Source organism: Lemur catta, chromosome 15 (genome assembly GCF_020740605.2).
Source record: "Lemur catta isolate mLemCat1 chromosome 15, mLemCat1.pri, whole genome shotgun sequence".
Classification (NCBI taxonomy): domain Eukaryota; kingdom Metazoa; phylum Chordata; class Mammalia; order Primates; family Lemuridae; genus Lemur; species Lemur catta.
Window position 1 is genome coordinate 19,131,029 of NC_059142.1, and position 11,203 is coordinate 19,142,231.

Genomic DNA, 11,203 nt, shown 5'->3' on the forward strand with positions numbered 1-11,203 from the left:
GGGACATGGCTGCCATTGGCCAGGGTGCTGAGACCAGACCTGAGCCCTGGAAGACCTGGCTCTGATGCAGGTAGAAGGTGGAGGGGGAAAACCAGCTTCACTGCATCTCCGTACCAGTCCTGAGCTCTACTCAGTAATGGAAGCTACCTCTCAGGCTTAAGAGCATGAACTCAGCAAGGTGGGAGGATCGCTTGAGGCCAGGAGTTCGAGACCAGCCTGAGCAAAATAGTGAGAACCTATCTGTACAAAAAATTTTAAAATTAGCCGGGCATGGTGGCATGTGCAGGTAGTCCTAGCTACTTGGGAGGCTGAAGTAGGAGGATTGCTTAAGCCCAGGATTTGGAGGGTGCAGTGAGCAATGATTATGCCATAGCACTCCAGCCTGGGCAAAAAAGCAAGATCTTGTCTCAAAGGAAAGGCTGGGGGCATGAAATCTGAAGTCAGGCAGTTCGGCTTTCAATTTCAGCTCTGTTGTTTATTACCTGTGTAATCCTGGACAAGTAACTTCATCTTTCTGGGCCTCAATATTCTTACCCATTTAACAAATTTATCAAATGTTTGCCATGTGCCAGACATGGTCTTAGATGCTGGAAGACTGCAGCGAACAAAAGAAGTGCCTCACTTTTAGAGCTTACATTCAGGTAGGAACAAAATAAGAAAAATTAAACATGCAGTGTGTTAGATAATGGTAAGTAGTAAGGAAAATAAATCAGGAAAAGGAATAGGAAGTTGGAGAGGGTGCTGAAATTTTAGGGTGTCCAAGGAAGGACTCAATGAGAAGGGAGCACTGAAGAAAGTAAAGGAATGAGCCACACAGATATCCAAAGTAAGAGCTTTCCGTCCAAAGACCCTGAGTGGGAACGCGTCTGGCATGATCAAAGAATAACAAGTAAAGGATGGGTGCAGTGGCTCATGCCTGTAATCCTAGCACTCTGGGAGACCGAGGCGGGAGGATCTCTTGAGCTCAGGAGTTTGAAATCAGCGTGACCGAGTGAGACCCCGTCTCTACTAAAAATAGAAAAATTAGCCAGGCGGAGTGGCACACTTGTAGTCCCAGCTACTCAGGAGGCTAAGGCAGGAGGATCACTTGAGCCCAGGAGTTTGAGATTGCTGTGAGCTAGGCTGACTCCATGGCACTCTAGCCTGGGTGACAGAACAAGACCCTATCTCAAAAAAAAAGGACAGATTAGTGGTTGCCAGGAGTAGGGATGGAGGATGGGGGAAGGAAGTGGGTATTGTGGGTACGATAATCGTTCAGTATCTTTACCATGAGGACAGATACATGATGCACAGGTGGTAAAACTATAGAATTTAACACACATACACACACAAATGAGCACAAGTAAAACAGGAAATCTGAATAAAATGGCGGATTACATGAATGTCGACATCCTGTTATATTTTGTTGTGGTTGTGATATTATACTGTAGTTGTGAAAAATGTCACCACTGGATAAAGTGAGCAAAGTGTACAGAGGATCTCTCCATATTATTTCTTACAACTGCATGTGAATCTATAATTATTTCAATAAAAATCAATTAAGATGCACACAAGCTGGGCATAGTAGCTCATGCCTATAATCCCAGTATCATAGGAGGTTGAGGCGGGAGGATCACTTGAGGCCAGGAGTTTAAGACCAGCCTGGGCAACACAGCAAGACCTTGTCTCTAAAAATTGTTTTAAATAAAAAAATAAAATATAGACACAGACCCATTAAGAGAACAAGAAGGCAAGCCTCAGAATAATGGGCAAAAATCATTATAATACATATATCTGGGGAAAAGAACTAGCATCAAAATATATTTTACCAATCAATAAGAAAAAAGACAAGGCTGATCCGATGGTACTGGGTTATCAGAACTTATTAGTGTCACTAAAGTTGGTATACAACCCCCCACTGCTAAATATGGCTGACTTAAAAAAAGACAACCTAGCAGAAAAATAGACAAATGACAGGTTTAGACACTACACAGAATGGCCAATAGATGTATGAAAATAGGTGTGCTAGATTGTATTTTCCAAAGACAGTGGCAACAATATCTTCCATCCCGAATGTTCCTCTTACAGTGTGACTTTGACAGTCCTTCCAATTGGAGGTAGAGCTTATGCCTCCTTCCCTTGAAACTGGGTGGACTTTTGTGACTAATCAGGTCAACAGAGCATGGCAGAAGTGACACCATGTGACTTCTGAAGCTAGATCATAAGTGAAGCAGCGCCTACTTTATTTGCTAGAATACTCTCTATTTAAGCCTCAGCCACCATGTAAACAGTATGACTGTTCTGAAGCCACTGTACCGTGAGGAAGCCCAAGGAGAGACCACAGGGACAGGGCCTGAGCTACATGGAGAGAGAGAGACCTGGCCAGGCCCCAGATGCTGCAACCCCCATCTGGCTGCATCTACATGAGAGATCCCAAGCCTGCTCTGCCCAGCTGTTCTCCTAAAACCCAGACCCCTGAAACTGTGAACGATGGTAAACATGCTATTCATTGTTTAAGCTTGTAAGTTGAGGGATAATTTGGTGCACAGGAATAGCATACATAACCATTAGTCATCAGGGAAATGTAAATTAAAACCAAAATGAGATATCACTACACACCCACCGGAATGACTAAAATGGAAAAAGTACCAATATCAAGTGTGGGTGAGGATGTAGGGCAGTTGGAACTTTCATACACTGCTCGTAGAAATGTATGTCGATACAACCACTTGGAAAACCTGTTTGACAGAATCTACTACAGTGGAATATAAGCACACCTTTAGACCCAACCATTTCACTTCCGACAGCAGTATTCATACATGTAGGTACAAGAATATTCATAGCAGCATTATGCATCATGGCCCCCAAAATCAAAAAACCCAACTTTTCATCTACAGGAAAATGAAAAAAAATGTATTATATTCATGAAATTGAATACTATGCAGTAATGAAAATAAATGAACTACTGCTGTAACAGCTTGAGTGGAACTTGCAAACATAATGTTGCGTGAAAGAAGCCAGAAATAAAATAATACATACTGTATCATTCTATTATCTAAAGTCCAAAAACCAGGCAAAGCTAATCTATAGCATTAGAAGTCAGGATAGAGGTCACCTTCAGGGCAGAAGAGAAGAGTGACTGAGAGACATGACACAGGAACCTCCTAAGAATTTTCTGTTTCTTGACCTGGGTAGTGGTTACATGGGTGTGTGTTCACTTTATGATAATTCACTTACAAATCATACACTTTTTTTTTTTTTTTTTTGAGACAGAGTCTCACTCTGTTGCCCTGGCTAGAGTGCTGTGGCCTCAGCCCAGCTCACAGCAACCTCAAACTCCTGGGCTCAAGCAATCCTCCTGCCTCAGCCTCCTGAGTAGCTGGGACTACAGGCATGTACTACCATGCCTGGCTAATTTTAGTAGAGACGGGGTCTCACTCTTGCTCAGGCTGGTCTCAAACTTCTGACCTCAAGCGGTCCTCCTGCTTTGGCCTCCCAGAGTGTTAGGATTACAGGCATGAGCCACAGTGCCTGCCCATCATGCATTTTTTGAATGTATGTTGTACTCCAGTAAAAAGTTAATTAAAAAATAAATTGCCTCCAAGATTTTTGTCCTGTCTAGAAGAATGGAGCTTCTGTTTAATGAAATGAGAAAAACATTTGAAGGAGCAGATTTGATGTGGGATCAGGACCTCGGTTTTGCACATGCTAAGTTTAAAGTCCCCATTAGAGAAATCAGCAAATAGGAGGTTCACTCCACAAATTGCTTTAGTGGAGAGGCCTGGGCTGGAGACGGATTAGAGAGTCACCGAAGTATAGATAGTCCCTGGACAAGATGAGATCAACAAAGGAATGAGTGTGGTAGAAAAGAGGATAGGTTCAATAACTGAACCTGGGGCCTTCTCATGTTTAAACATCTGTAGCAGTGTTGTTGTAGGGACTAATGACCTAGCATGTGTTCAGCATCAAGCCTAGCTCTTCATGAGCACTTAACATATATTAGCTAGTATTATTTGACTGATAGGTAGCTGGCTTATAAAGCCCTCTCTGGGCATTTCTCTTCTGTTTATTTTTTTCCTTTTTCTAAAACTTTTAAAATTTATTTTAGAGACAGGCTCTCCCTTTGTTGCCCAGGCTGGAGTGCAGTGGCATGAGCATAGCTCACTGTAACCTCAAAGTCCTTAGTTCATGGATCCTCCTGTCTCAGCCTCCCGAGTAGCTGGGACTACAGGCATTGACCACCACACCCAGCTAATTTTTCTATTTTCAGTAGAGACAAGGTCTCGCTCTTGCTCAGGCTGGTCTTGAACTCCTGAGCTCAAGGGTTCCTTCTGCCTCGGCCTCCCATAGTGCTAGGATTACAGACGTGAGCCATGGCACCTGGCCCAGAACTAGGACTTGAACCCAGACTCCCAGCCTCTGAAGCTCCTGCTCCTTTCACTGCTTCCTATTGACCTTCAGGAAACGGAGGTCTGGGTGGCTGCCATGGGACTAAACTAGGAGATGGTTCAGGTTGGCCTTAGTGTCAGGGACCGCGACCAGCCAGTGGAGAGAACCAGACAGGCCCAGGAAATGTGGTCAGCAAGAAGATGGGGGGGGCCTTGCTGAAAGAGCCTTGAAGCATGCCAGGGAGGAGGAAGGGGAGAAGATGCATCAGTATAGTGCTGAAGCCAGTGGACGCCCAGTGTAGGGAAAGCCAGGCCTCTGCCCCCAGGGCCTGGAACCAGCCTGTAGAAGGGGGGCAGGAGTGGGGAACCTGTGGCCTCAAAGCCACACGTGGCCCTCCAGATCCCCAAGTGCAGCCCTGGTGATGCTGTTCCCCACTTCCCTGTGCTCATGACGCCAGCCTTGGGAACTGGGTGTGGGGGCTCCAGGAGCTACCCACCTTCCCTGCTGTCCCCGGTCCCTAGGCCTGAGAGCCCAGCACAGAGGGGGTTAAGGGCTCAGGAACATTTGCCTCTGGGCTGGGCGGGGACTGTTTTGAGGAGTCTTGTCTGGCTTGATAATCCAGGCGGCCTATCTCTTCCACAGCAGCTGTGGAGCAGACAGGTTGTCCTGGCAGAGAGAGGGAGGTAAGGGCCCGCCTGATGGCGGGAAGAATTGAGGCGGTAGAAACACCCAGGCTCCCTGGGGATCATTTCCTACCCAACAGGGCTGTGCCTGGAGACTGGAGAGGTCATGGCCCAAGAAGTCTGGACACGGGAGTCCCCACTGACTCAGAGAACAAGAACTCAGAGCTAAAGAACAGACTCAGGGAGGTTTTGATGGGAAAGTTTCCATTTCTGACTCAATGTGTGTCTCGGCAGGTGTGCAAGGGGCACACTATCACGTGCCTCTGCACAGGTAGCTGAGCACACATGCCCATGGGTACATGTCCCCTTGGAGGGGACAAGTAGGGAGAGCCCACTGCAAAGCCAGCAGGGAAGGAATCTGGCATTTGTGGAGCTCCTACTGTATATGAGCCAGTCTCCAGGTTAGAAATTTCCACCTTCACTAACTCATTTCATCTTCCCAACAATCATGGAAAAGAAGGCATTTTAACCCCATTTTACTAATGAAGAAGCCAAGGCTCCAGGGGCAGGGGCAGGGGCCCAGGCCACTCTGCAGGTTGTGGTGGGGCCCAGACTCTGACAAATCTGAAGCTGGGTTTTCCCTTCTGGCTCTTAGTCCTCATGGGCAGGAAGCCCAAGAACTGTAAGGCACAGCCCCTGAACTGTGAAGGCTGAAGCTCTGGTCCAAGCCTGTGATTCCAGGACGTCAAGCTTCATGAGAGAGCCAGGCTGATGAGCAGCAGGAGGTCAGAGACAGGAGAGAAGATTGTTGCTGGGTTGGAGCTGGCCAAGAGCAGCGTGGGGAAGGGGCTTAAAAAGCAGTTGAAGGGCCCGGGCGCGGTGGCTCACGCCTGTAATCCTAGCACTCTGGGAGGCCGAGGTGGGTGGATCTTTTGAGCTCAGGAGTTCGAGACCAACCTGAGCAAGAGTGAGGCCCCGTCTCTACTAAAAATAGAAAGAAATTAGCTGGACAGCTAAAAATATATAGAAAGATTAGCCGGGCATAGTGGTGTGTGCCTGTAGTCCCAGCTACTTGGGAGGCTGAGGCAGAAGGATAGCTTGAGCCCAGGAGTTTGAGGTTGCTGTGAGTTAGGCTGACGCCACAGCACTCTAGCCCAGACAACAGAGCGAGACTCTGTCTAAAAAAAAAAAAAAAAAAACAACAGTTGAAGGCTGGGCGCAGTGGCTCTTGCCTATAATCCTAACAATCTGGGAGGCCGAGGCAGGAGGATTGCTTGAGATGAGGAGTTCAAGACCAGCCTTAGCAACAGCAAGACCCCGTCTGTACTAAAAATAGAAAAATTAGCTGGGTATAGTGGTGCTCACCTGTAGTCCCAGCTACTCAGGAGGCTGAGGCAGGAGGATCACTTGAGCCCAGGAGTTTGAGGTTGCTGTGAGCTATAACGGGGCACCACCGTACTCTAGCTAGGGTGACAGAGTGAGACTCTGTCTCAAGAAAAAAAAAAAAAGCAGTTGGATGGGTAGGGTCTGTCTGAGTTAGCAGAAGCAAGGAGAGAATCCCTGTGTCATCCAGGGACTTTCTTCCTCGTACTTTCACTGAATGAATTGTCCCGGGGACCTTGTGAGGTAGGTATTATTGTCATCCCCATTTTATAGATGAAAAGACAGAGACTCAGAGAGACAAAGTAAGCAATATGCTCAGAATCGCATCACTGGTAATTGGCAGAACTCACATCGGATTCCATGACCTTTAAAACTCAAAAAGGCCCTGCAGAAACACAAAATCTACCTCATTCATAGTAGGTTTGTGTACAGAGCTGGGGGCTGGAGTACGGAGAGCAGGCCTATCGTCCTGCCTTTTTCTCATTTACTGTGTGACTCAAGGCCAAGCACTTCCTCCCCAAACTTTGGTTTCTCTATTGTAAAATTGGCATGCAGGCATCTTTTGGAGACTGAGGGACATTGGGAAACCCCAAGGGAAGCCATTCCTAGGACCCCACTCCCTGCAAGGGCTTCAGGGGTATCTGGGTGTGTTGCTCAATATGCACACTTGCCTGTGGGCTGAATGTTAGAGAGAGTATAAGGGAACATGAGCACTTGAGCACTTGTCGAGCACTGTTTCCAGGGGTCAGCATCTATTTAGCGTAAGGCATTCTCTGAACACCTCCCAGGATAAGGCCCATGAAGAGTGCTGGGCCATGGAGATGACTCAAGACAAGGTACTCAAGACAAGGTAGTTGGGGACAAACAAGGGGATGAACTCACTACAGTGTGCTATGGAAAGTGATTAGAGCACACCCAAAGCCTGGACATAGAGGGGCCAGTGTCAGGGAGGCTTAGGAGATGCTTCGCAGACCAGTGAGGATGAAACTAACAGTCATCTCTGACAAACTCCCTAAATCCCAAGCCCCCATTTATCATATGAAGAGAAAGGATTCGAACAGTTTCCCAGCTTCATTTTTTTTTCTTTTTAAGAGATGGGGTCACCCTCTGTCACCTAGGCTGGAGTGCAGTGGCATGGTTGTAGCTGATGACACCACTGCACTCCAGCCTGGGCGACAGACTGAGACTGTCTAAAAAAAAAAAAAAAAAAAAATTTTTTTTTTTTTTTTGTAGAGACGTAGTTTCTCTATGTTGCCCAGGCTGGTCTTGAACTCTCAGCCTTAAGCAATCCTCCAGCCTCAGCCTCTCAAAGTGCTAGGATTATAGGCGTGAGCCAGCATGCCTAGCCCAGCTTTATTTTTTTACACCTGTTAAGCTACTTGGCCTACACCAGCCCGTTGCTTTGGATCCCTGTATCTAAAGCAAAATAGGAGTGCAAGAACCTCCCAGAGCTCCTCGAAGTCCTTGGTTCCAGGATGAGTTTGCTGCTGACCGTGCTATGAGATGTTGAATGAGTAAAGTACCGAATGACCATATTATTTGGCCTTCTTTTATCTTTCTATAAAACTGCTAAAGTTGTGAAACTTAGTAAAGCAACCAAGAGGCAAGTAAGAGAAATTTTACTAGCTAAATCTATTTTTTTAATGTGTATGCTGTGTATCTGTATGTGGGCATGGTACATATGTGCATTTGTGTTTTACATATTATGCGTCTATCTGTGTATCTGTGGATGTCTGCTGCTGTCTTCCTGTTTCTCTTAGGGTCATGTGTAGTTCTTTGATGATGAGATGTGGTGGGAACTCTGAAGCTTTGGAAGATTCTCTCTCCCTCCCTGGGCCTCAATTTCCTTTCCTATATAAATAAGGGACTTGAATGCCATGATTTTGAAGGACCCTTGCAGATCTCACCATCCTTAACTTCATCACTCATCATATAGTTTAAGGACTTTTTCCAAAGAACGTCTAAATGAGAGTTAGGAGCTTAAAAGCTGCAGGGGCAGGGGTTGGAGTTAGAAGGACAAAAGCCCCAGACTGGCCTACACTGCCCTCAGGAGAGCTTTGGAGCTCCTGTTAGAATTTGAGGCCAGGCCCAAGAACCCAGATGGTGTCCCCTCATCCCTTATGCTGGCTAGAGTCTCCACGAGACTTACAGAGAAGGAGAAGGACTCCCATTCCAGCTCCCTGTGGGGTGCAAGGCAGACAGAGGAATGGAACAACAGCCATCTAGAAAGACAGCCCTGGGCGGGAAGTGTCCTCAGGTCCTGGTCTGGCCCCTGCAGGATCCTGATAAGCAGAAGGTGCTGGGCCCCCACCCTGATAGCTCAATGTCTGCTTATCAGGGACCCTAGACTACCCCACCCAGGCCCAGACGCTCCTTCACCCCACACCCTGATCGTAGCACCCCCACCCTTAGCCAGGGGCCGCAGCTACAGAATCTCTGGCTACCTCTCTCTCTTCTTGACATCTGGGACCCCTGGGTTCTGCCCATGCTCACCCTTGGACTTGAACACCAGGGACTAGAGAAAAGCCTAGGCAGTGAGTGACATGAAGTTTGACCCTAGTGCACCAAGCCCTCAGTCTGATCAAGGAGCTTGGGCTGTCTGTGGGGTCTCTGAGTAGAGGTCGCCTGGCAGGAGGGTTACAGGACAGGAAAAGCAGTCACAGGGAAGCAGCAACAGACATAATGACAATTCCTCATCTGGTTAGGGCACTTGGTTTATGAAACTTTATCACCCGTATTTCTCAACTTGATTCTTACAACTTGGTGAGGTATGTAAACCACTGCAGTTCAGAGGAGTGGAGGGCAATTTGCCTCTACTCACATGGCAAGTGAGTAAGACACAGGAAAGGAGGGAAGGAGGGAAGGAAACTGACATTTATTCCATACGTGCCAGGCTCTGGTCTGGGAGCTTGAGGTGAGTGCTCACATAACCCTCATAATCACTATATAAAGTAGGCACTGACAGCTCCCATTTTACATTTGAGGAAACTGAGACTGTGAGCACTTGTTCCAAAGTCACAGAGCTGGATGCAGTGGAGCTGAGACTCACTCAGTGGCCTGTCACCTCTAAACCTGGGCTCCCTCAATGGTCCTCAGCTGCTTTCAAGAATATTCCATGAGCTTTCAGATGTTCAACAACAGGCCCGGTTTGTGGGTTTCAGTGGGTCCCTGTGGGAAGGGGGTGAGGTGGGAGTTAACTTGTTTGAACCCTGCTGTGGACCACCACCAGCACTGTCACCTAAGCCTCACAACTCTGCGGACTAGGCCTATTCCTGTTCCTATTTACCAGTGAGAACACGGAGGGCCCAAGAGAGGAAATGGCCGGTCTGAGACGGCCACAGCCGCCTCTGCCTGGCCCCTCAGGCCAAGGTCTCTCTCCTGCCCCACGTTACCTTAGGCTCAGCTTCATGTCAGCCATTGTACATGAACGTTTAGTCACTACTATGTGGTAGAGATACATCAGTGAATACACCAGGGCCTCTCGATTACATGCTTCATGTAAATAATCACACAACAAATGAGCCCATAGCAGGGGGATTTAAACAGCCAGAGAGGATTTCCCTGTGGAAATAACACTTAAAGATGCGAAGCGGGAATAGGAGTTAACTAGACAAGAAAGGAGGGAAGATCATGCTAAGCACAGGGTAGAGCATGTGCCAGAGTTCTGTGGTGGAAGGAAACAGAGCTCCTCCAAACAACCAAAAGAAGGTTGAGTCTGTCCTCTTGCTCCCCATCCTGGTCTAGTCTGCTCTGCAGGAGAGGGGTACAATGGCCAGCACACAGACCAGACTGTGTAGCATAGGGAGAAGGGGTGGGAGCATCCCCTAGAATGGGGGTCTAAACAGCCTCTACCCCAAGAGTCTCCCCTTCCCCAGAGGTAAAGAACAGTGCCAGGCCCACTTTAAGTGCCTTGCACTCTGAGGAACAGGACCTCATCCACTCTTATGCTGGCCCCAAGAGCTGGGGATTCCGCTGCCCTCAAATGACCCAGCAGGGTACTCCCTACCCAGGGGACCTTGCCAGGGCAGTGGTAGGCAAGGGCTCTCTGCCTGCCTAGGTCTGGCCTCCTTGGGCTCAGCATAAACATAGGCAGAGCCTGGGAATGGATATTTAGGTTGAAGGGTCCTGTGAGCTTGCCCCCAGACAGATCCCAGAGATCCAACTGCCAGGATCCTCCCTCCTGTATAGAGTTAACTAACATTCCCCAGAACCACCAAAAAAAAAAAAAGCAAGCAAAATCAAGAAACCTTCCTTTGTCAACTCTGTGAAAATATAGAGTAGGGAAGGCTATTATTTCTCCTTCCTAGCTCAGCAGATGACCAGCTTCGTGGGGATGGGAGTAAAGGGTGGACCTTAGGCTCAGGCTTAACAAGGTCCATGAAAGAGTAAATGAAAAAGTCCTAATAGGCAGAGGGGCCAGTGACCCTTGTTCCATGGGGTCTAGCAGAGGAAGGGTTAAGGGGCAGGGCCTTTTAGAACCGGGAAAAGTGCCCCACCCAGGGGAGGGGCAGGTAGGTTAAAAGGCAAGCAGCTTGATGCAGCCAGAGTGAAGAAGGGACAGAGCTTCCCTGCACCAAAAGGCCTCCCAGTCTGCAGGTCCAGCTCCAGGTAAGTGCTTCTCTGGGCTTGTTGCTTGCTGGTTTGACCAGAGGGAAACTTTTCCTTCATTATGTCATTCCTGGGTTAACACTGGCCCTGGAGCCCTAGATCTCAACAGACTCTAGCTCTGCAGACCTCTTCTGGTCAGTCTCTTTCCCCTAACCCATGTGGGGTGGGCTGTGCCTGACCACAGAATCAAAGAGATGCTGGCCCGGGAGGGAGCTGCAGAG